We start from the raw sequence: 27,978 nt of genomic DNA, 5'->3' as shown, positions 1-27,978 counted from the left end.
CGAGATTAAGGCTGTGGTACTATGCCTCGAACTTTTTGGTTTGGCGGATAATTTACTGGAAGCTAGAAATTATGACGGTTACAATTAGTGTAGAGCAAATACCGACTACCATTCACATTTGGTAAATTAAGTTTTGTGATCATGTGTCAGAAGCGTGATCGTCTCGTGGCGATTCAGAGTTAACCTGGAGTAATCGGTGTAATTATTTGATTACAAAAGATTACTTGGTGTTTTCGTCAAATATTTCGCGCGGAATCCACGAGCGATATCGCTTCAGTCACAACAGTGTGCCGATAAATTTTGTCGTAGGATGATCAATGGATTTTCTTGTTACCTTCGGAGCAATATTCAGGTGAGTGAAATGTACTTGATAACCCATGCTTTTACCGATGTTATATTAATTTCGTCTTTCGATAGTAAAAAAATTGGAATTTGTAACCTAATACATAAAAATAAATCGGATCACAGAAATAAGTTATTGTTTTGTGATTTATAAGTCTCACGGCTTGAAATCGCAAACTCCTCTTGTTTTTTTGAATCAAATACAAATTCAACCCTACCAAAGTTCGATTCATGAGTAGCGGAGAATACAAAGTTGATCGATCTTGCGGCTTATTCAATTTTAGGTCCGATTTTTACAAATAGAATCGATAAATCATATACTGTAGAACGCTCTGAATAATTCTCCAAGTTTGTCTTGTTTTCATTTACTCAACGCTTCACCATGTTAGTTTTGTAGGAATAGCTCTGCTATTTCGTCATTGAGATTTTCGATATTTATCGCTTGTCTCCCGTTATCCATGCGGGCGCTCCAGAAGTGTGTGTAAACAATGTTGTTCGCCCATTTTATATCAAGTTGTGTAAAGGGACTTAAACCGATACTCCTGTAGTATGCAAACCAATATGGCGGACATCGAAACGTAGGATGTGTACCCGGTTATGATTAGGCCATAATTTGTTCCATTTTTTCTTATTATACTTCTATTAAAAATTTGGGGGCTAGCCAAATTATGGTTTAACCCAACCTTAACCGGTATTCATGTACGTTCCGGTGTCCGCCATCTTGGTTCACATACTACGGGAGTACGCTGAAAGCTATGGGCATGGGGATATTCACTTGGCTAATACGGACAGTCCCCGAATCCGGATCATTCGGGTATTCAATTTGGACCATGCCTAATTCTCTATTTCGGATCATTAGCCCGCCCCACTTTTGAAGTTTCATTTATAGATTTAAATATAATATGAAAAGAAATATAACACCATAATAAACAATATTGATAAGCGAATAACCATCAGTCGGCCAAAAAAAGTGGCGTTTAAAGATGTGGAAATATAATTTCTGAAAAGACCTGACCCAGATATCTTTAAAGTTTTGTACGCGGATCTTCGGTAAAAATAGTTGAGTAGCTCTGGCCTAGCTGATCGCGTCGTTGCGCACGTGACCTACCAGTCTCAAACGCAATTCTTTTAGTTTTGTACAATAAGCCTCGTACCAAAACTAAATTCACACGCAATCTTAACAAATTCCTTGAAAAGTTATTTTTATCTAATACATCAAAAATTAATTTTAGTTTGGTTGTGGCAGTAGCATATGGGCCACATTGAATTAAACAACGGTCGGATTTGGTCCGCGAGCCGTACTTTGCCTATGTATGACTATATCAATACCGAAACAACGCAACGAAAACAATTTAAACGCGATACTGGAAGTACGTCTTTACGCTATCTATACATGACAAGCTTAATATAAATCTAATACATATCTTTCTTAAGCATAAGACGAACCTCAAGTATATAGCCAAGGCCAAATGCCAAGGTTTTTTCTAACTTTGCGATATTTTATCTATTGTATATAAATTTAGTTTAGTACTATCAGGCAGAAATCATAGTGTTATGCAAAAGCTTAATATTAATATCTTTGCTTTTTAAATGCAGAAAGAAGTATGAAATATGAAGTTAAAAGGAAATAGACGAAACTGAGGAGATCTACGATACAGGTAAACAATATTTAAATATTTTATTCGACTTTTAGATATCCATTGATTTCCAAAAAACAAATGTGACGATTCTACACATTATTGACTGGAAATGATTTGTCATATATTCCATAAAACATTGCGTACTTTAATTCCTTAGTATTTGTCAATTAAATCACCAAATTTGTTAGTGAAGCAGTATTTTTTTCAAATTGCCTTATATTTTTAGGTGGAAATAGCGAGAAGAAATGGAAGTAAAGGGTTCACTTGCAGATTGCATAATAAGGTACAATATAATACAGTAACACATTCTTCTAAATAAGTAATATATGTAGTTTTTGGTGTTATAAATCACTTTTCTAAAGAATCTAGACCACAGATTACAGATACTGGCGTGGCAATATTTTTTCTGTTTTATATCAGTATTTCCTTCCTCATTGATATCATTGTCCGTAATAAATCTGCATAGCATTTTGGCTTAATCAAATCCGTTTTTACCCCAAATGGTAGATCACGCGATCCCGAGTACAATATTAGATGAGTGAATCCGACAAAGCGTATCAATGTATCCGTGAATCTACCATAGTCTACAATCCCTGGTAATGATCAGTTTATGCCGTTTATGTTCATAAGTGTTCCAAACTAGAAACACACGAAATTCTCAATGACGATGAGTCGATCCAACCAAGTGTGTTTATAATACATAACCGTAAATCTCCCATAGTCGTACTTTCCGTATCGTCACTAAAATAAAATTTATAAAAACGTTACTATATAAATCATATACATCCAATTTTCCAAGTGTATCAACATATATAACCGTACATCCCACATAGTGTGTATATATCCCCTTCCCACCTTGTCAGCAGTCATAGTAATCGTCCCATTAATATTCATAAGCGGTAAATTTTAGAGATATATTGGATATCAGCAATAAAAAAATATTTATATCGGTATGGGCTAAATGTAGAACCAATATTTCTGATGCATTTGTTTTTTTTATCTGATTCAGGAGCTTTTGAAAAAGAAGTTAAAATATGGATGTTGAAATTAATTTTTTTGCGTTGAGTTATCATGTTCGTGGTATCTGTTACCTCCTTAATTCTGAGCCATTTTCGCCCCCACCCATGAGTGTAGAAACAGGATTCTGACTAAAGATGTACCAATGTATCGTTATCGGGTATCGTTATTGACAATATCGGCCAATTTTTCTGTATTGGTATTTGTATCGGATAAATTTAGACCTGATATTTCCAATTTATTTAGCTTTTCATTCTGATCCAGAATCATTAGAATACTGAAGTTGAAATAGTCTTTGCTCGAGGTATTGTGTTCGCGGTATTTGCCACGTTAACTCTGAGCCATACTCGATTACACCCCTGCGATAAGAAACTGGAGTGAAATTATGGTCCGTTTTTAAATATTTATATGACAAACTAGCTTTATATAACTAGCCAAACCAATTTTTATATCGCGTTTTTATGCGTATATATGTATATACGGAATAACTTGAAATAACAAAAAACATTAGCTATGATTGAAAGGCTGTATGTCGTTGAATACATAAATACATTAATTCAGAAATGATTATGCCTGAAGCTTATGCTAAAACATAGATCACCTAGAAAGGTAAATAGGTTTGGTTTAGCCACCCAATAAGGCGACCCCAAAAAATCGATTAGTAATATAGGCTCTGAAAATCGTTTTATTAGCCTGAAAATCCGGTTGGATGCAACTAGCTTACACTACATGTCTATTTTACAGAACACTGCTTGTTTCGACAGTTTTTCATTGCATCAAAAGATAAAGATCGAAAAATACGAATAAGCAAACAAAACCAAAGAATAATCAAGTAAATTGTATTTAAATATTCCATTTGAATTTTCGATATTCATTGACACAGTAATTACGGACCAACAGTAATTTGTCGTATATTCCAGAGTTGTTGAAAAACTTTATTGACAGTTCATTGGTATACTGTAAATTTTCAAAATTGCGCAATTTGAAACTGGCTGACATCTTATGGCTAATATTTGGAATTTAATGACTACATGTACCTGACTACTAAAGTTATTTTAAAAGTAGCTTCCATGTGTGTTTCTATGTGTATTTCCCCCTATCCAGTGGGCAAGACAGCACACTTTGAGAATTGCTGTCACAAAGTTGCGATACTACCGTGTTTTCCCGAATAAATAAGACGAAAATAAGACCTACCCCGAAAATGAGATCTAAGCTGGATTTTTAAAGTGATTTTAATATATGCCCTCCCCATAAAATAAGACCTAGTCAATAACGAGACGTTTTTTACCTAGTCGATAGCAAGAAATCTCTCTTATAGGTTCAAGAAATCTCTCTTATAGGTTTTAAGTTGTTTTGCAGTTGTCTTGGATATAAAACGTGTTATAAGTAAATGAATACCGGTATTCATATTTTGTATATTTCAAAAACTCGCAAATCTCTACCTTGTAGGTTTATTTTCGGTAAATGAAAATATAAGACATCCCCCTAAAATAAGCCCTAGTGTTATTTTTCGGAAGAAAATTGAAATAAGATAGGGTGACCATACGTCCTCTTTTTCACGGATTTGTCCTTCTTTTGCGTTGAAAATTTTACATCCTCAGATGACGTTCTGAAATATCATGTCCTATTTCGTGGGATTGAATATTTAATTTGCTCTCATGTGTTTGTGATGTGTTAAAAGGAACTTGTAAACGTAAATAAAAACTTTATCATTACGCATATGACAAGCAATTCAATGCATGACTCGACATCACCAACTTATGTTAACAGTGAACATAAAAAGTACCGTACAGAACAGTTACAATAAGGCTACCACGTTTTATAAGAATAACCAAGGACATGAAACATGGGTGGCGCTATAGGGTATATCGTAACAACCCCCTTTTCATAAAAAGTATTAATACATAAATGTTCACGAAACGTAGTACGAATGATTCTAGTTCGTGTTCTGCGTTGACTGAAATTCGGAGTCACCGGTCTCTCGCTAGATTTCGCTTCATCTGAACGATTTATTGCCCTTTGTGAAGCTTCGAAAGTTGTTTTGTGCCACGATCGTAATTTTTCTTAGATCTTGCCAGTCTCTGCTCAATTTTCGATTTGACATTTCACTCAACTTTCGGCGCAAGCATTTTATTCGATATTGGAAGAAAACATCCTGTGCGACGGGACATTAGTCTTTGACTAGGAGAACTGTCCATATCATCTGTTGGCGTATTTCGCCATTCGAGTGTATTCGAGTGTAGCTTTATATACATCTTATATCATGCCTTCCTAATTAGATTCTTTGCTATCTTGACGGCTGATTCGGCTTTACCGTTCGACTTGCTATGCAGCGGAGATGACGTTCGATGCAGAAATTCCCAACTTCTGGCAAATTCTTGAAATTCAGCCTTTGCAAATTGTGGATCATTGTCGGAGATCACTGACTGGTTTGCCATGTCTGCTGAAATTTTTCCTAGAGCATCTGATCACCGACCTCGCAGGTGCGTTATTCAGTTCGTCGAGTTCCCAGAAATCTGAATAGTAATCGACAATAATTCAATATTGCTTGTTAAGCACAGTAAATATCCATTCCTATTATACACAATGGCTGGTTAAGGATTTCACTGCTTATTAACGGTTCTAGTTGATTGTCACGCGCATTCCATACATACCATATCGAGGCCAAAATACCATATCTCGGGCCTGATCTCAAGCATGATTCAATAACCATGTGACATTCATGAATGCGTTTAAGCATTTCGGGTCTCAGGGTCTTAGGAATTTACCATTCTATGGCTTTTGTACAAAACATTGTTTTGGTAGCCCAGTTCATCTTTATAATTGCAGAATTTTTCTAGGCAATCATAAACTTCACCTTTTGTTTCTGGACAGCCAACTCTAATTGCTTATCATTCTGGTTATGATTCCGAATCTGTTTGCCGTTCATCTGTGACATATGCATAATCGGCAAAATTTATCTTGTTTAATTCATTTCTAAAGATTTTTTCTTAGCCATTTTGGAAAATTTTAAAACTGTCTTTTGCGGGTTGTGGTATATTATCATTTGTGCACAACTTAGTGAGTGTATCTGCTATATGCATTTCTCTTCCAGGCTTGTACTGGATTTGTACAAATTGTACTTTTGCAGTCTAAGCGGCATTCGCCGTAATCGTTCGGGTGCTGCTAACAAGGATTTCCGAAAAATAGCATCTATCGTTTTATGATTCACTTTTCACAGTCACTTTTCGACCAAAAATATAATGATCAAATCGTTCGCATCCAAACACGATTGACAAACATTCTTTTTCAATTTGTGCGTAACGACGCTCTGTTGTCGTTAACGAACGCGGGGTAAAAGTAACAGGCTTACCTCCTTGTAACAGAGCGACTTCACCCGCATCACATTGTGAGGTTACCTTTTTTTGAAATATCATAATGTTGTAGTAGAATTGGTGCCGTTGTTGCTAACGTTTTGATATTTTCAAACACATCATCATGTACTCTCAGCCATTTCCACTTAACATCTTTGTACGTCAATCTACGAAGAGGCTCACAAATTTCTGATAGGTCTGGAAGAAATTTGGAAAGATAATTAACAAATCCTACAACACATTGTACCTGTTGTACATTTATTGGTTTAGGCATTTCAATAACACCTTGAATCTCCCGTGGATCTGGTGGAAGACCTTTATCAGTCAATAAATATCCTAGATATGGAACGGATTACAGTTTGAACTTGATTTTACTTTTGTTCAATTTCAAATTTCTGCTCCTTGCACTTTCAAAGACTTTTATTACCTTCTGATCACGATTTCTTACCGCTTCTTTATGTGTTTCCATTTCCAGCAACAAGTATATCATCGACAATACATCGTATATCTTCAAGACCTTCTAGTACTTCATTCAGTCGCCTTTGAAATTCTTCCGGAGCTGTCGAAATTTCAAACGGCATGCGTTTCCATCTGTATCTAGAAAATGGAGTTATAAAAGTAGTTAAATAGCTACTTGTTCGTCAATTATGATTCGCCAAAATCCATCGTTTGCATCAAAAACAGAAAAATCTTTTGCATTAGCTAAATCAGGTGAAACATCTTCAATATTTGGAATAGGATGGTGAGAACGTTTTAAAGCATTATTTTGGTTTTTTAACTGCTACCATATTGCTAATCCAGTTGGTAGGCGTGGTAACTTTAGCAATTACCCCTCTATTCTAAGTTTATTCATAAGATCATTGCGCTCTGCAAAGGCAATTCTACGAGGTTGATGCTTTACTGGTAGAGCTTTGGTATCTATTTCTAGATGATATTCACCCGGAAAACAACCTAGACCTTCAAAAACATCAGCGTACTTTCTGAAATATCATCAACAGTTAAATAGTTTTCATGATGTTTGGCAAGAATAGATTGTACAGTACCTTGACTTTGAGGTACATTGACCTGCAAAAGTTTCAACTCTGCACAATGAGCTGGAAGCAACGGATGTGGGTCTCTTTCCACAACAATGAAAGAAAAATTGTAATACTTACCGTTGTATTGGCATAGAAAGTTACATTGACCAATCGGCTTCAGCAAGCTATCATCATAAAACTTCAGCGTTGCACTACTTTCTTGTAAAGCTGGATTTTTTGTGCCTAGGACCTTACAACAATCCTTGAAGCTTATCACATTACTGGTTGAGCTGCTATCGAACATACATTTAAACAAAACTGGTTTTCGAACACCTTTCGCATGTAATTTCAAATTAACAAACCAGCGAACACCTTTAGACTGAATACTTCCAACAGTCTCAAAATTATAAGCCGAGTCGCTTGATTTATTGACATAATTATTAGCAGAGTAGAGATTTCAATTAGTTTGTTTACAAACAGCAGCAAAGTGATTTTTCTTATAGCAAGCGTTACACAACACATGCGACACATATCTATTGCAAAATTCAAAGTTAGTTCACTTTTTCTAAGCATTGCAGCTTTCACATTTTTATCTTTGCTACCCAACATATTTCTGTCTCTTATTAGTTCGTCAGTCATTGGTCCAAATTTACACGTTGACACAGTTTAGTGACATAATCATCAATTGATTTATCTAGTCTCTGGTCGCATGTATAAAAAACGTGTTTTTCATGTACAACATTTCTAGTAGGTTCGAAGTGTTTATCTAAAGCTTCGTCATCGAGTCCAGCGCTTATTGTTGATCCGTCACCGCTTCTGATACCATGTTTCGTTCTCTATCTAGCTTTATGGGTTCTCAACACATGACTCGACATCACCAACTTATATTAACAATAAACATAGAAAGCACGCACAGTGGAATAAGACTACCACGTTTTACAAGGATAACCAAGGACATGAAACATGGGTGGCGCTATAGGGTATATTACGTCATATCGCAACACCTGGGGTTCGTCAGAAGTCCCCTGGAACAGTTCTATATGGTGAAATATTTCTAGTACCCAGCCTACTAATTGAGAAAATAAATCAAAATTACGATACTTCATCGAAGTTATAAAATCCTGGTAGTTTAAACAACTCGTTAAATAACTTAGCTGGTTGTGGTTTTACTGGACATGTCAATGACTGTTATATCTTGATTTCTTTGCACTTCCTTGAAAACAAATATCGTCACAGATGTTGCACGCTTTAGAAGTTTTGGATGCTTCCTGCTTTGAGCACAAAATATCTTACGTTGTTATGATCGACCTTTGGATTTTACATTTTTGCGTGCGCAACACCTTATTCTAGTTATTTAAATAAAGTTTCGATTTTGGCAGAAAATTACTCCGTACCTTTCAACCCAGGAACTGAAGGAAAAGTATCTATGCTTTGGATAAGGTCGACTGATAGCGAAGCGTAGCGCATTACTTTCATATAATTAAAGGCAATCTTAACTTACTATTGCATGTTGATAAGACAAAAATGCATTATTTCATAAACTATACTAAGTATACTTAATCCTAGAGAATTTAGTACAATGTGTAATGTATATCACAGGCACTGGAAAAATATGGTTCTACCAAACAAAGCATCCTTCATTTAGGGTTCGCAAATATGGTCACCCTAAATAAGATCCAATCTTATTTTCGGGAAACACGGTATGATATCTGTATTTTCTTCTTCACTTGATAGCAAAATCTTCATTATTCTTAGTAGCACTTTATTTTGTTTAATCCAGCAGTTCTTAACCTGGGGTAGAGTTTTGTCATTCTTAGGGGTAAATTTCGTTAGTTTGAACAAAAAAGATTTGAAATAAAAAAAAAACGCATCTATCCACATGTTTTGATGTTAGCAACATTGTGTTATTGATAGGCTAACTTGCGGGAAATATGTATTTGTAGCCTATTATTGAATATGATGATGTGTATTAGCCCATTATTGTATCACAATGTCGAGACTTTTGCAGAAAGCTGTTCTGGCAACGGTTATCGAGACGGCCTGCGGTTTGTCCGTTGGAATGTTAGCTCCACAGTGATTCGTTCCGGTTAAATTAACAAGTTCTAATTAAATATGCTTCATATAAATTGCTAAGTTTCAAGTTGGGGAAAAACACGCGTGGTACCAAAGATCTGATAGATGTCATTAGAAGGATCATTAATTCGTAACACGTTCGAAAGTTAAATTTAAAAGCTCCAAACGGTAGGAAATATTTGCACTGTAAGAAAAATTCAATAATGAGATTATAGCCCTGTATTGAGTCTGAATTATATCAAGGTTTGATATAAACACAAGCTTCCGCGGGCAATCAGCAGTTGTTTTTAAAAGCGTAACGGTATCTTGAAGATGTGATACGTAGCCTACATGTTTTGGCAAGAAAACGCGCGTTTTGTAACATTCCTACTGGATAGGCTTGGTATGTCGCTGTACCGTTGTTGTTAACCTGATAGGCCTACAGGTACTGGTAAGTAACCGCGCAAGATTTTCAGGGAATTGATAATAAATATTTCGATTTACTCGCCGTGTCTATATATTTCAGCATAGCTCTCTTGTTATCGGAAAGCCCATATTTCAACCGGAACCAATACCTCCGAGTTCTTTGTTATTTCACCAGACATCGAAGATCTGGTTGCCAAAAAGCAAAGGTAGCCGTCGCATTAAATCTGATTGTTTTTTTCTCACTGAAAGCAGTTTTTTGACCAAGCCTTTCTTTGACCTTGTTGACTTACTATTTGCTTAATGGGTAAATTATGCAATACTGGTGTAAGAGCGTGTACCTATGTTATGTTCTGTTATATAAATACTTTCAGTTTGAGTAGGTCAATAATATGGTGATATTTGTAATTTGTGCAATTTGAAGTCGGAGACTGACATCTGACGACTAATGTTTAGAGTACTTCACACTTGCGGAATAAAGCGAAATATAACACACTAGTAAATAATTTATTAGCCAGAATCATAAATGTTTTTAATTTTTTGAAAAACCTGCGACGTATTTGAAAATAAACGGAAAAAAATCAGTGATAGCTATCTTTATTTATGTTTACTGTAAGCCTATTGAAGCGTTTTCCGTTTGTAAAGATCTAAGTGTGTAATGAAAAGCTTCGGAAGTTTTTAATATAAATCTAATTAGGTATAAAATTTTAGTAATCCCGTAGTATGTGTGCAAGGTTAGTGTTAGTTAATAATTTTATTTCGATTTTTTCTATTTTAGTTTTATTACGAGTTTGGGGACCGTTTGTGTTGTGTTAACCCAAGAGAATACATCCCCTGCCCATAGGTTTCAGTCCTTTACATCACTTGATGTAAAGTAGGCGATCAAAATTAGTTACCTCCGTAATGCTACACATAATTCTGAAGCGCAAAAATTGGTATATCATATTTAACCCAGAATAGGTTGTGTATATTTGAAGATGCAGGGTAAACACACACATATATATAATATTTCAAAAAGTCGTGTAGAGCAGTGCTTTCCAACCGCGGGACCTAGTTCCGACGTCGGACCGCGCAGTTGTTTTCTGCGAGAAAATTGGTGACCGTACATTTGACCCCATGTGTATATCCGCGGGCTCAATCTATATGCGGGTGCTAAACCCCATGGGTTAGGGTTAGAATGGGTTCAAATATCCGTGAAACAAAAATTTCCATAGGTGCAATAGTATGCAGGTGCAATTGTCGTGGGTTCATGTAATGGAACCTAGAAAATTTGCTACTTATTTGTCAGCCAGCGTAATCACTGAGTAGCCAAGAAAACTAATGTCACTTGTTTTAGTTGTTAAATCGAGCGTTCGAGAATAGTGTTAATTGCCATCCCAATTTTGACGTTCTAATTCGATGGTTGAAATTGCAGCCCGGGAACTAATTTTTGTGACCTTCGAATGTCCCGACTTTTAATGCATAAAATTTGTTATAAATTTATTATCGTCTCAAAACGGATATATTTTTTCACTGGTAACAAGTTCTGCCGTAAAGCGCTTTTGTAGTTAGTAGCGTTAGTGGTATGTGGTTTACTTGATGTTTGTTGTACTCTTAAGTGGAGTTTATTTTGCATTTTAAAATTATGGGAAACGTCCGGGCACGAAGGGAAATTTGTGACATTCCGTGCTTGGACGGAAATTGTTTCTTCTGCTGCGCCACTGCTCATCTATGCCATCGTGAAAACGTGCAATGTGCACGTCAGAAATACATATTAATATGAGCAGCTCTATCTAAAATGCATTACACTAAGAATAAATTGCAAACTCGCTTGTCAGATTGTCATTTGGACGACGTAGTGCGGGGCAACCTAGTTGCCATTTGATTTCAACGCTTCGACCATGTCAAATAAACGAAACGTCATCTCAAACATTAATTGAAAGTAAATAAAAATAGTGTATTGTTTGATAGAATATATATAGGTGCGAGCGCACCATAATTTGAAGTTTATTGTTGCAATTGTCGCAAGTGGAAATTATTTTGTCCCGCACGTGGTAAATGTATATATTGGCCGGCGAGTATACGAAGTTTGGCGATCGATGTTCAAATTTGTCGCCATTGTTGAATTTCAAAAAAGTGCCATACTTTACTTTGGAACTTTGAATTGTGTTGCGCAAATCTAACTCCTATTCCTCCTCTATTCCTGTATGCGAGTGGATCCGTATGCGTATCCCGCTGCACCTTAACACAAATGTATTTTAGTAACCTTTGGTCCGACCAAAGGCAGACTTCCTAAGAAAAGCATCTCTTGAATTGGATCTCATAATTTACAGTTTCTATTTATATATGCAACTAAAACTGATCACTTCTACTTAAAGTTTTTTAAAAGGTTACAGATTCATCTAATATTTTAACATAAGTGATAAATTGATAATTGCAGATGTCAATTATTTTGTGAAAAATATAAAAAAGAGAAATTTAAATCTCATTTTTGAAGTTTTAACTTATGATGATTTACTTGGAAGTGTAAATATTAACTTTAACAAAATTTAAAATTGTATATATATTTTACACACTTGAAAAGCGTACAATTGGAATCAAAATATTTGTGAAGTTTTTAAATCCAGTGTTTTTACATACAAGGTCTATCCTGAGTCTGTATTGTCATTCTATTCTAAACGATTTTGAAAAAATTAAAAAAATATCTAATTTTTTTACAAACTTGATAAAAAAAAAAACTAGCTTTATATTGGTATTGTATGGTAAAAATGAGTTTATATGTTAATGCTTCATATACAAAGTCGTACTTTTCAACGAATAATCGAAAATTCGAAAAAAATGGGAACTTCAGTTCTTTGCAAATGTTCCCAGTCTTCATTGTCATTGCATGCTGTGAAAGATTTCGGGTGTTCCTAGATAAATTCTAGTTATCTCATGATTTTATTAGAAATTAGGAAAAAATATTATCTTAAAATTTTATTTTTAAATAGAAATATTTTTTAAAAAATCAAACAAGTTTTCCCCATTTATATACGGCGTACAACCAAAACTTAAGAAACGCTAAAAAGTTGCAAAATCTATCTTTGTCGCAAGTTTTCGAAGACTGCATCGACATTCTGTATTGAAAACGATGTCAAATGTTGATACTATATGTCAATTGATCAATGCATCGAGAACTATACATATTGTATATAGTTGAATATATTGAATTTTGTAGTTATTTTAAAATTTTAGTAACTTGCAAAAATAAAATTTCTGAATTGTGTTATAAGTTTATAAGGTTATATATGTGTTACAATTTAAATGAGTAAATTCATCTCGCTATTGTTAGAATTCTTCATTGACATTTTATGTTGTCTTTCCACGTGATCATATTTCATTGCTACTGTTGTCAACTAACTACTAGTGCAAAATGTGAATATGTATACCTATAACTTTATTATAAGGAACAAATGTAATCTTAAAAATGTATCATTAATTTGAATAAAAAATATTTTATTTTTCCATTTTTAAAGTGGCAAACAATGAAAATTAGAAAAATTTGAAAAACTGTTAAAATGTTTGATATATAGCGTCTTTGCAAATGGTTAAAATCTTCACCACCATTCTGCTGTGACACATTTTACGTTCTTTTACTTCATTGTTCGCCATTTTCCAATACAAATAAATTATAATTTGCGTGAGTTTTATAAAAGATTACGGAAATATCAAAAAATCTGCATATTTCATGAAACTATTTCAAATAGGTTGTCAACTAATCCAGTGGTCGGCAACCACCGGGCCGCGGCCCATCACCGGTCCGCGGAAAGGTGACTACCGGACTACCGAAAGGTGACACCGGTCCTAAAAACAGACAAGGCCCTGATAACATATATACAATCTAATATCTACAAACCCTACGACCGAAAGCTGGTGTTCCGTGTTGTTCCGAAAGTTGAAACAATAACTGAACAGCTAAATGTAAACGGAAACGTAACAATTTAAATTTAATCATCGCTCAAACCCCATTTTTAATCATTTTCGGGAACATTGACTCGTTTTCGTAATGTGAATTATAAAAGTTGATTAGAGCTGGGAAAATTCAAAACCCGACTCGTAGAATACCCCTAAAGAAGCAATAAATTCATTTAATAGTAGAAGTACAAGTAGAATTTTTGACGCCAGAAAGACGACCATTGAAGGAGAACTACGTGTTTGCCATTCCTAAATTCAGACCAAAATAAACGATGCGTGCTCATCTAAACAAGTTCATATATATATCATATTAAAATTGCATTGCTATTAACAGCTACGAACAGCCAGTTTTAAATATTTTTTATTGGTACTTCAGTGTCCTTTTGTTCTCTGAAGTAATGAATTTGTTACGTCTTTTTACAACTTGAGTCATTGGTCCTGCTGTAAAACGCGAAACCTGACAGTGATTATTGCTTATTCGGATAGTTTCCACGAAATTTAGAAATTTTCGTTTGTTGTTCCGCGAAAAATTCATAATCTAACAAGTGTTCCGCGGTTCGAAAAAGATGCTAAATATCGATGTTTTATACAATCTCCGGATTGGAAACAATAGCACAATTGCCGCTCTCGCAATAAATATCATCACCTTCGTTTTTTGTGTATATTGTCAACATAGATTTTCTAACGCGTTTGAATTCATTACATAAGCTTAGTTAGTTTATATAAAGGTGGTCCGTCAAAATTTTGGCCAGGCTAAACCGGTCCGTCAATTAAAAAAGGTTGCCGACCACTGAACTAATCTAATCTTTGCTAGAAAGATTGTTACGAGCAAATAGCAAAGTTGATATCCCAAAATTGAATTTTGAAATCAACTACAGAATTCTAATTCAGATTATTTTACATTGAGATTCTCTTTTCTGTACCACTGTCGAGCAGCATTCTCTGTGAAATATACCCTCAAAACTTGATGGTGACATAGTTAGCCCAATTGCATTGTATGCAAATCGAAATTAGAAGCAATTGGCTTACACCACATAATGTCACATATTACATTTATTTTCAGCTTTCTGAAAACACTGCTTGAAAGTTGGCGAGGCAATTTATCATTGCATTAAAAAATGCGACAATGCCAAAGGTCTGGCATTGCATCACCAAGTGAGCTGGGAGCCTATCCAAAGAGGCAAGTAAGTGATGAAATCTTTTGAATCTGTGAATTTGAATTTAACGAAGCATATAAAATTGATATATTAAATTAAACTCTGCGACTCAGAAACATTTGGGATTTTTGAATGATGCAGGTTAGACATATAATTTATATATATGTTATTTCAAAATGTCGCGTTATGTAGTAGTTAGTGCATAATAAAACGTTAAATCCGTATATAATCAGTTACAAATTAACGCCCAACCATTAACTAGACATGTAAGCATGTAATAAATATTAAAACTCAAGTCTTCATTGACATTGTATGCTGTAAAAAATGTCAGGTGTTGATGCATATATTTGAATTAGCTTACGCTTGAATGTAGAAAAAACAGTTTTCAACTTTGAAGAAGCGCATAATATAAAATAGCAATATTCGAGGAAAGTTAACTTGAAACTGTTAGAAGTATTCTTATTTATAATTTAAATATTCTCTGTTCTAATTTTCTACCTTTGTCAATAAAAGGCAAACATGGTACATCGAGTAAACAATATCAATAAAAGTTTTTTTACAAATATTGAAGCATCGTAAAATGACAAATTTGAAAATATATTTATCGAAATTTTAGGAGCAGCGTACAAAAAACATTGGGATTGGATAATTTGAGAATATGTGACAAGTTGTGTAACATAGCTTTTTTCGCAAATATTCTATGTGTATATTGGCACTCCGTGTCCAAAACGATTTCAAATGTTAATACTGTATAAAGTTGTCAACGAAATAATACAAGAAAACCAGTTTTAGACTGATATCACAAAACCGTAAACTATTTTGAAAGCCTGTATACTTTTGAAAAATAGACATATAAGAGAGATGAAAAATTATTTTCGAAAAATAAACTCAAAGGTTACCTTAGAAATTTGAAAATATTTTGTTCAAAGAAACAATGCCCTCTTATTACAGATAAAATCTCAGAATTTCACATATCAATTTTACATTAATCAAACAGAAAATAATCAATCATTTTTGTAAGAAAAATTAAATAGAAGATGTTTTAATTAATTTTTGAAGCAGCTTTCAGTGAAAATTTGAGGAATTAGAGAATACCTTGAAAGTTGTTCTATCAACTTATATTTGTAGAAATTTGTTTTTGAAAGAGGTATCCACCAGTGTTTACTATTAGCGCACTTTTTTTTTCGCGAAAATTGCGAATTTGCTTGCGAAATAGCACCTTTTTTCAATTTTGAAGGGCAAAAATTCACAGTTGATAAATATTTACTTGCGAGATTGACAAATAAGTTGCTTACTAGTACTTTTGTAACCCAATTTTGCATTACATAACGACATTTGCTGTAATTTTAACCTATGTGGTGCATGCAGGAGAGAAAGCTTTCGCATTAATTGCAAAAAAGATTTTATATTGTGATTATTATACAAGCCCACCAATTCCGCTTTCTCCGGCAAAAACGCTCAGCGGTGTCTTTGAAACAAGATGTTGGAATATTACGCAGTGCGTTTTTTTGAACGAGATTGGTCATGTGACTACCAAGGACATCGATGAATTGTGACCATAGTGCGTGATTTTCTAGTGCTGGTTCGACAGGTCTTTGTTCTCTTCGTAGTGTACTTCTAACTTCTTGGAGCCATTCAGAAAGTTCTGATATTTTGTTTAGTAATGACCATTATTTTTTTGAATTAGAAGCAACTTTTAGCAGCATCTCACAGATTTGCAAAATCAGCAAATTCACAAAACACGTATGTCGTATTAACAGTCATTTCATTTTATCCGCAAATGCACATGGCGTTCCCACGAATTTTGCGATCGAACGCAACTACATCTATCATTGATATTCGAGTAGGGTTGGATAAAATTAATATTTTTTTTTTTCAATTGGTTATTTCTAATGAATACCGGATAGTCGAATAACAAATATTTTTTTATACGCAACAGGAGTCTAAAACGTAGGTCGAAACATTAAAAATCGGCAATAAAGCCGTTTTTTGGTTAATTTTGTTATGATCGCCAATTGTTTTTGTCATCTAAATCGTTTTGGCGTCTATATGCTGTATTTGGCAATCTATATTCCCACACTTTTTTTTCGCAATTATGAATTCTTGTCGATCGACGGAGAGCGAAGTTCTATATTTGGCGTTTACCCGTGCGCTCACATACGCAACAGCTGTAATTTTAAAACCCAAATTAACATTTGCGTTGACTTGATATCACCTATCAACATTCATAAATTTACCTCGCCAATTTCAAGCGAAAAGTAATATTATTATCAATACCGGAATGCAGATATTTAATATAGATGATAATCAACTTCAATATACTTTTTTATGGTGTCTGTAATCTTTTATAGATAAATCTCGCAAATCTGCGAAGGTGTTAATCCTGAATGTTGATTTTAAATAGTGATTAAATAATTCGGCAATAAAGCATTTCTGCGTGGTCTTAAGACAAGATGACTTTAATAAACAGCAACCGTCAAGCGTGGCTAAGTGAAAAGTTTAAATTTTCGAAACATTACTTGGTCAAGAAAGAGAGGGATCACTAAGGAGCTAATTAAAAGTACATTGGAAGGATATGACTTGTCATTTATTTTCTGGATATAGCTTGTACGTGTTAAATACCACGTATGGTCTCTCGGAAGCGCCAATCCAACTTTTAATTTTTGATAATCAATTTTAATACGCGGGTCATGCATGAAACTGCTAGTAAAATGCTGCCAATCGTACGTAGTTTAAAATGTGGGATATTTGTCGTTACTTTCAGTCTTCACCCCTGTTTTGTTTTATTTTTAAATTTGTTTGATCTACCTTGACGTCGTTTTACAGTGATCTAATGTAACTCTCGCGACTAAATTCTTTTTTTTTTCTGTATGGCATCCTTGGCGCAATTTATTTCCGACTGAATTTAAATTGCGTTTTAGAATAAGGTATTTCCTGTTTGTTGGTTTTCAAACTTTACAAACCCGGGACGCAATTACTATTAACTCTTTGAACTCTGACGGCTCTGAGCGAAGTTACTCGCTCACCCGGAATGTTCGCGGCGCCGTATTGGTAGAACAATAGAATAAGTCTAAATACTGGCTATTTGGCACGCTTATAATTTTTTACCAATTATAGGTAGCACGTTGTGTGACATTTCAATCGAAAGGAATATTTATCGTGCATTCAGAATGTATTTTCCATTTCGAAATACATTTTCTCAAAATTAATAAAATTGACCCTAATCTAACAGTGATTTTTCTGCATGTATGTGAGTTTTGGCTTGAAATTTTGTTATTTTGGTACAAAATATACTACCAATATTTGATGTTCATAAAGAGTTTTTTATAAGCTTTTTGTTGATATTCGAATTACTATTGTGGCTGCCATATAACCAATTTTATATTTAAATATTTAATTGTGTATCATTGTGTCGGGTGAAAAACTTCGATAAGCGGCCATGACGCACTGATTACGTAGCTACCCAAAAGCCGATCACGTGACTATCGTCATGAAGATGTTGATAAGTACGTTCGAAACGTATTGCGTGGCAAAATGCGCAAGATAACTTTCACGACGACGTTCTCAGCGGGACATCGGTCGCCGAGTTTCGATATGATATTAACCCTGTATGGATTGAAGTACCGACCTCGAGTAATGCGTGCAGTAATAGCGAAGTTAAGGGAAGTTAATATCGTCATATAATATTTCACGTGGATAATGTTTTATTCGCCCATCAGTATTTGTTCAAATATCAACCAAAAGAAGTACTTGCCTGCTCTGCAGATCAAAATATCTGATTGCACGAATGTTAGGCGAAGCCTGTGGATGGATCAATATCTGAGAGAACTAATAATGCAGAAAGAGCAACTCTTATTCCAACAAGATCATATGCGTCGCCAGAACTAGATACCCTACCGCAAAACGCCAGTTCTAATAATAGATGCGTCGTATGCAGCAAAATTTACATTACTGCCAAAAAACCAATCCAGCTGCTAAAGACAAAGCGTTGCTGAAACGATGCGAGACAGTATGTAAGTACAAATACTGTAATGAGTACCTATGTATAGGTAACGAAACCAACAACCATTGGTATAACTGGTACAACAAAGTGCAATATTGGATTTAGAATGTGTCTTTTATCTGCATAATATTTTCATGTTCTTCATTGTTCCGGGCACAACAAAGTGCAATATTCAATTTAAAAATTTTAGCAAGCAGTCTTTTATGTACATACATTTTTCATGGTCTTTATTGTTCCGTTATTTGCTAATAAAATCACAATCTTGTTCATATTGCGTATATGTAACCACAACTTAATGGGGCTAGAGCAGGCAGTCGAAGCTTAGTGCGAATTTTGAATGCGTAGCATCGGGTTAATTAATTACTTCCTGCGGACATTTAAATAATAACATCTCGACGTAACGTTATTGCGGATATCGTCACGTTTAGTTGCATTTGCGTAATATACGTAAAGTTGTGCGTGACGAGACGTAGCCTCTCTTCAATGAGAACATCATTTTGACGCAGCGTCGCTGTTAAATCTACAGATAATCTAATATATTTGGCCATAAAATTTGAATGGCTCATCGTAAAATCGTTTTGGATACGTATATAAAAAGCTATTCAAATTCTCCACATATATTGCCGATTGAATATGTGGCTTTTTAGGCAAGAAGTCGAAATTTTTTATATTAAATATTTGTTATCATACAATAATTTCATAAGCACTTTCAAATTGCCAATTTTACTGAAACATCGTATATTAGAGCACCGATATTTACAATATATTTAGTCCCAGTAACAAGCTTTCATGCAATATAAAATTCATTTAAATACTCATTGTGCTTCTTGAGATACGAGATCATAAAGTTGATTCCTTCCGACACGAAAAACAAGCCGGTAAACCGGCTTGCCGGGGCACAGAGCGTACTCAAACAAGCCGGTAAACCGGCTTGCCGGTTTCAAGCGGTTAAAAATACGAGCAATGATGCACGGAAAACGAATTTGATTTCATTGCAATTGGAAAAAACAAATAGGGAGTTTTACATGTCATGACTAACCGGCGCTACATGTGAGACTTGTGCACATGAAAGAATATATATCGCGACAAGATATATGATAATGCGTACTTCAACAACTTAAATAAATTTAACATAAATTTGCAGAATTTCAGGTTGATGTGGTCGAATAAAATTTATTTATTAAATGGGTTGTTATTTCGCGACGCACTTTCCACGACAATCATTCCTTTATTTTCAAATTCACGTATTTTTTTTTGAATATCATCCAAGTATTTCGTGTACCATCGCAAAAAAATAATCTTCGGTGTTATCATTCCTATTGGCGTTATTGTAATATATGAAAACGTCGTTAATCGTTGGTAGTAACTAATATCGATACCTGTATGTATCAGTCATTGTCTGGTTGGGTGAAAGGTTTTACACAAATGCGCACGGCTATGCCTTTTACGCGAAGAAGTACGCTGCGCAACTGACTTACATGGAAGTTTTGTTTGCGACAGATGTGCTTAGCAGTTGTCTCTCTGTTACCGATGAATTCGCTAATGGTTTAAACCAGTGGTTCTTAACCTTTTTTGTATTATTTACTCATTTACCATACACAATTTCTAGATTTATCCCTAATATTACCATTGGTGATCATTTATTAAAAATTTGTCAAGCGAGGTATAAAGAGCTCTTAACGTTAGACGCGAAGTCTCTCTATCTCTCCCTTTTCTTTCTACTCCATCTTCTCCGCGAAAGGGTGATTCGGTGAAGAAAGATCGGTGGGGAGAAAGTGACGGGTGGGAGTAACCACCTTCGGCAAGAGTACCGATATTGTGATGCAATAATAGGCTAATACACATCAGTCATGGGCTAATACATATTTCTCGCTCGCAAGTTATCCTGCCAATAACACAATGTTTTCGTGCGGCCCACCCTCTTTATGTTTTTACCAAGTTATATTTCAGTATATAGGCTCAAGTATGTTTCGTGTTTTTGGTGTGATCATTCCTGCTATCTATCTACATTCAAATGGCGGTTCTTATTATTACGTATGTGTCAAGGCTTGCACCATGGTGGACATCGACGTCAGTTTTTTTTATTTCTCGCAGAATTGTGCATTCTGTTCGACAGACTCGAAAGATATTGTGCGATTATTGAGGACGAACGCTGAGCGCAAGTACAGGAATTAATTTAGAACCTAAATTTGCAAATTAATTTCATTCTGATTGTTTTCCTGCCTGTCTGATTTGATCGTATTTATCGCCAACGTAAAATAAAAAGTCAACAATATCTTTGGTACTAGCCCCGGGACTCGTCCTTTTATGTTCGTATTTTTTTTATCTAATGTTTGCGCTAAATAAGATTTCGGAAATGTCGTCACTGCGTGTCCGTCAATAATGCTGATGAAACTGACTTAATTGCATTGCTGCCTATTGGTCACAAATCAGTATATATACGCTATTCGTTCAGAAATCTTTGTAATGTTACTTCAGTAATTGTGTTTCAAATTTTACGAAACGACCCACTTAAACTTTATATTCCCGCGACATTGGCGCACATTTTGCTAATTTAAACATTGAGGCAGTTTCCAGCTAACAGAAAATGAATGAATAAAAACACTATAACGCAAATATAACACTCAATTTCGACGTGATGTGTGTTTTCTTGTGTGGTCGTCAAAAAACCGCAAATGTCATGTTCACGCCCCCTGTTACCAGATATTCGAATAGTAGCCTGCTATTCTAATATTAGACTTGATAATCGAATAATTTGCCAGTACCTACTCAGTAACAAGAAAGCAATTATTAAATTGATTGATTTTAAGTTCGTTAACTTGCCTTTTATTTATTATGTAAATTTACCTCCACCGAAATCAGGAATTAGCTGGTATTAATGTCTTGTACAAACGTTTGCGGCCCGCAACGAATTTTGTAACGTAAAAGTGGCCCGCGAGACGAAAAACGTTGGGCAGGCCTAAGTCTTAGACAGATTGTTCAGCGTTCACACATGATAAAAATTTCATCAATATTAGACTACAGAAAAATAGTCCGATCTGAATTGCTTCGAAAAAAACATGGCTTGAATAAAAGAAAGGAAGGAAAAAAGATGGCAGCAATTCGAAAATTTTTTCTCACCGTTTCGAATAATTTACTATTAGATACGAAATGCTCAGCCCTACCCATTGTATATTTTTACTCCAAAAGAAACACAGATGCGATCGAAGGTTATCAATTTATAAGCTGAGACTATTTTTTCGCTTATTATTATTTATTCGTAATGCTACTACGATTCCTAAGAGAATTCCATACCTTCGGCGTCATGATTATTTGAATATATATAATTTTTCAGGTTTCCTCACTTATGGAAATGGAATCTTGACGACATTCTCTGTGCACAGAAAAAAAATAAAAGTTTTAAATACATCAAGTATTCAAATATAAATGTGAGTTTCATCAAAGATAACTAAGATTGGCTCATGAAAGAAATGCATTGAACAACACTTAAGTGAAAAAGACTTTTAATATAAAAAGAGACTGTTTTATTCTACTCGGTGACATACATTGATCCTGTATGCATACAAACGGATTATATTCAAAGCTTTAACATGGGTCGACCCATCAAAAATTAACTGTTTGTGTGATGATTACAAACAGATTCTTGATTACAAATCAAAGCAATTGTGTTTATTACTTTACAATACAATTCCCACATTTGACGTCATAGCAAGATGAATATGATATATATTGCATTGAAATATAATTATTTCATTGAAATTATTTCATTGAATTATATTGCATTAATGAATTTCATAAAATTTCGTTGTGGAGTTTTTATCATAACACAGTATTGTTTATATTTGCATAAATTTTCTTTCAATCATTCTAGTTTTAAATATTTATATTTGCAAAAGTCTAATACTTGGGCGTAAAGGCAACGGCGATCGACATTTTTGTCATATCTAAATTATACCAATGCTGTCCTGACGAATTGTTATACAAAATATGTTATATATATATATTATTTCAATATATATATATCATTTGTGTGTTAAATTAAAGATTCTAACAATATTTTGTTACCAGTTTGTGGCAAAAACCAGATAGTCTATCTATGGTTGTCAATGCGGCCATAACACAAATCTTTTTCTTACTTCATGTCTTCTTATCAACACTGCTTATTCAACGTGAGAAATCTTGTGACAAACCAGGCCGGCATGGTTTTGTCTCATCTTCAACGTCAACTTCTTCAAAAACATTACAAATAACACTTACATATACAGGGGTAGGGAGGGGGTTGGGGCTTCTGGAAAATGGTGGTGGAACCTGGGAGGGAGAGGTAAACACAGCATTGCAATCATAATTAGGCGATTTTGGTTTTGTCAATTCTGATGTAAAATATTCAAAGATTCTGGTAATAGGATGGTCAGAGGTCCTTTCATTTTTATTTTCAAATCATTAGCATAAAACGTGACATTACGGTTGAATGTCGTTGCCTTCTTTTTTTAAATCAAAAATTAAGTGACAAGCATTCCTTTATACGTGCCCCAATATACAAATATGGGTGTTTGACAGCCCGTTTAGGATGGCAATTCCAGCCTACTTCGGAAATTGCATAAAAAGTCATTTGATGTTTGTGAACGAATTTCTGAAGACAATCATATTTCTATATTTATGTCCACTGTTTATGTTTATTATTGATATATTATATGTAGAAATGAATTATTTTATCTATCATGCTATATCTTTATTTAGCTATCCGTTTTGTCATAATCATTTATCCCATGTCATGTCTTAAAGATATTTTCAACAGGAAAGGAAGATATAGTTTATGAGAGCGACAATGGAAAGACAAATATAACAGGGCATGCCATGGCTTTTTTAATTTTTTTTTTGTTATAAATTAAATTGAACTAATTCCAGCCATTGGCGGAATTTCAGTTTAAAAACTAGAACTAGTTAAATTAATGTTATTATTAGCTTTTCAGACGCAGAACTAGAAAGATTGAGGTTGATTTCCACAGGCAGAACTATCAAGATTGTGGATATGGAGATACTCATCAAGAAGAATTTTAAAAACAGAACTATAGAGATTAAAGATATAAAGTCATTTTTCAAGAAAAGAACTAAAAAATGAAAATATGAAGATGAATGCAGAAGAATAAAGATGAAGAAACGAAGACTACTTTTGGAAGCAGAATATGAAGATTCGAGTTACGAAGATATTTTTCAGAAGGAAATCTTAACATTGAAGGCACGAAGACAGCTAGGAGATGCAAAATGAAGGTTGTAAGTTAGGCCTAGTTAATTTTAATATTACATTAGCTTTTCATTGACAGAAATATAAAGATTCAAGATGCGAAGAAGATTTTTGAAGACAGAATCGTAGAGATTGAAGTTATGAAGACATTTTTCAAGAAAAGAACTATAAATGGAAATATTAAGATACAATAGAATGCAGAAGATTAAAGATGAAGATACGATGACTACTGGTGGAAGCAGAATTATGAAGATTCAAGTTACGAAGAAATTTTTCAGAAGGAGATCCGAACAATGAAGGCACGAAGACACCGTGGAGACGCAGCAAAAAAGGTTGTAGGTTAGGCCTAGTTTATTAATGTTACATTAGTTTTTCAGTGGCAAAAATAAGAAGATTCAAGATGCGGAGAAGATTTTAGGAAACAGAACTATGGAGATTGAAGATATGAAGACATTTTTCAAGAAAAGAACTATAAAATGATCCTATGAAGATGAATGCAGAAGACTAAAGTTGAATTTACGAAGACTACTTCTGGAAGCAGAATTATGAAGATTCAAGCTACGAAGACATTTTTCAGAAGGAGATCCGAACAATGAAAGCACGAAGACACCGTTGGAACGCAGCAATAAAGGTTGTAAATTAGGCCTAGTTAATTTTAATGTTACATTAGCTTTTCAGTGGCAGAAATATAAAGATTCAAGAGAGGAGAAGATTTTAAGAAACAGAACTATAGAGATTGAAGATATGAAGATATTTTTCCAGAAAAGAACTATAAAATGAAGATGAATGCAGAAGAATAAAGATGAAGATACGAAGACTATTTGTGGAAGCAGAATTATGAAGATCAAGTTACGAAGACATTTTTCAGAAGGAGATCCGAACAATGAAGGCACGAAGACACCGTGGAGACACAGCAATGAAGGTTGTAAGTTAGGCCTAGTTAATTTTAATGTTACATTAGCTTTTCAGTGGCAGATATATAAAGATTCAAGATGAGGAGAAGATTTTAAGAAACAGAACTATATAGATTGAAGATATGAAGACATTTTTCAAGAAAAGAACTATAAAATGAAGATGAATGCAGAAGAACAAAGATGAAGATACGAAGACTACTTGTGGAAGCAGATTTATGAAGGTTCAAGTTACGAAGACATTTTTAGAAGGAGATCCAAACAATGAAGGCACGAAGACACCGTGGAGACACAGCAATGAAGGTTGTAAGTTAGGCCTAGTTAATTTTAATGTTACATTAGCTTTTCAGTGACAGAAATATAAAGATTCAAGATGCGGAGAAGATTTTAAGAAACAGAACTATAGAGATTGAAGATATGAAGATATTTTTCAAGAAAAGAATTATAAAATGAAGATATGAAGATGAATGCAGAAGAATAAAGATGAAGAAACGAAGACTACTTGTGGAAGCAGATTTATGAAGATTCAAGTTACGAAGACATTTTTCTGAAGGAGATCCGAACAATGAAGGCACGAAGACACAGTGGAGACACAGCAATGAAGGTTGTAAGTTAGGCCTAGTTAATTTTAATGTTACACTAGCTTTTCAGTGACAGAAATATAAAGATTCAAGATGCGGAGAAGATTAAGAAACAGAACTATAAAGATTGAAGATATGAAGATATGTTTCAAGAAAAGAACTATAAAATGAAGATATGAAGATGAATGCAGAAGAATAAATATAAAGATACGAAGACTACTTGTGGAAGCAGATTTATGAAGATTCTAGTTACGAAGACATTTTTCAGAAGGTGATTCGAACAATGAAGGCACGAAGACACCGTGGAGACACAGCAATGACGGTTGTAAGTTAGGCCTAGTTAATTTTAATGTTACATTAGCTTTTCAGTGAAAGAAATATAAAGATTCAAGGTGCGGAGAAGATTTTAAGAAACAGAACTATAGAGATTGAAGATATGAAGATATTTTTCAAGAAAAGAACTATAAAATGAAGATGAATGCAGAAGAACAAAGATGAAGATACGAAGACTACTTGTGGAAGCAGATTTATGAAGATTCAAGTTACAAAGACATTTTTCAGAAGGAGATCCGAACAATGAAAGTACGAAGACACCGTGGAGACGCAGCAATAAAGGTTGTAAGTTAGGCCTAGTTAATTTTAATGTTACATTAGCTTTTCAGTGGCAGAAATATAAAGATTCAAGATGCGGAAAAGATTTTAAGAAACAGAACTATAGAGATTGAAGATATGAAGACATTTTTCAAGAAAAGGACTATAAAATGAAAAGATGTGATGAATGCAGAAGAATAAAGATGAACACACGAAGAATACTTTGGCAACCAGAATTATGAAGATTCAAGTTACGAAGACATTTTCAGAAGGAGATCCGAACAATGAAGGCACGAAGACACCGTGGAGACACAGCAATAAATGTTGTAAGTTAGGCCTAGTTAATTTTAATGTTACATTAGCTTTTCAGTGGCAGAAATATAAAGATTCAAGATGCGGAGAAGATTTTAAGAAACAGAACTATAGAGATTGAAGATATGAAGATATTTTTCAAGAAAAGAACCATAAAATGAAGATATGAAGATGAATGTAAGGAATAAAGATGAAGATACAAAGACTACTTGTGGAAGCAGATTTATGAAGGTTCAAGTTACGAAGACATTTTTAGAAGGAGATCCGAACAATGAAGGCATGAAGACACCGCGGAGACACAGCAAAGAAGGTTGTAAGTTAGGCCTAGTTAATTTTAATGTTACATTAGCTTTTCAGTGGAAGAAATATAAAGATTCAAGATGCGGAGAAGATTTTAAGAGAAAGAACTATAGAGATTGAAGATATGAAGATATTTTTCAAGAAAAGAATTATAAAATGAAGATATGAAGATGAATGCAGAAAAATAAAGATGAAGATACGAAGACTACTTTTGGAAGCAGAATTATGAAGATTCAAGTTACGAAGACATTTGTCAGAAGGAGATCTTAACATTGAAGGCACGAAGACACCATGGAGACACAGCAATAAAGGTTGTAAGTTAGGTCTAGTTAATTTTAATGTTACATTAGCTTTTCAGTGGCAGACATATAAAGATTCAAGATGCGGAGAAGATTTTAAGAAACAGAACTATAGAGATTGAAGATATGAAGACATTTTTCAAGAAAAGAACCATAAAATGAAGATATGAAGATGAATGCAGAAGAATAAAGATGAAGATACGAAGACTACTTGTGGAAGCAGATTTATGAAGATTCAAGTTACGAAGACATTTTTCAGAAGGTGATTCGAACAATGAAGGCACGAAGACACCGTGGAGACACAGCAATGACGGTTGTAAGTTAGGCCTAGTTAATTTTAATGTTACATTAGCTTTTCAGTGAAAGAAATATAAAGATTCAAGGTGCGGAGAAGATTTTAAGAAACAGAACTATAGAGATTGAAGATATGAAGATATTTTTCAAGAAAAGAACTATAAAATGAAGATGAATGCAGAAGAACAAAGATGAAGATACGAAGACTACTTGTGGAAGCAGATTTATGAAGATTCAAGTTACAAAGACATTTTTCAGAAGGAGATCCGAACAATGAAAGTACGAAGACACCGTGGAGACGCAGCAATAAAGGTTGTAAGTTAGGCCTAGTTAATTTTAATGTTACATTAGCTTTTCAGTGGCAGAAATATAAAGATTCAAGATGCGGTAAAGATTTTAAGAAACAGAACTATAGAGATTGAAGATATGAAGACATTTTTCAAGAAAAGGACTATAAAATGAAAAGATGTGATGAATGCAGAAGAATAAAGATGAACACACGAAGAATACTT

General features: G+C 34.2%; 1 long non-coding RNA gene across 1 annotated transcript; it reads left to right on the top strand.

The window, feature by feature from the left end:
* Positions 1-266: 266 nt before the first annotated feature.
* On the top strand, positions 267-23,841 carry LOC120348168 (uncharacterized). The gene is made up of 6 exons (XR_013479058.1): positions 267-352; positions 1,943-2,000; positions 2,209-2,265; positions 3,744-3,831; positions 14,840-14,960; positions 22,271-23,841. It is a non-coding gene; the product is annotated as an uncharacterized LOC120348168 (long non-coding RNA).
* Positions 23,842-27,978: the final 4,137 nt, after the last annotated feature.

Source organism: Styela clava, chromosome 11, assembly GCF_964204865.1.
Source record: "Styela clava chromosome 11, kaStyClav1.hap1.2, whole genome shotgun sequence".
NCBI classification, from domain to species: domain Eukaryota; kingdom Metazoa; phylum Chordata; class Ascidiacea; order Stolidobranchia; family Styelidae; genus Styela; species Styela clava.
Note: the sequence above shows the minus strand (reverse complement) of the source record. Positions and strands in the feature narration are given on the sequence as shown.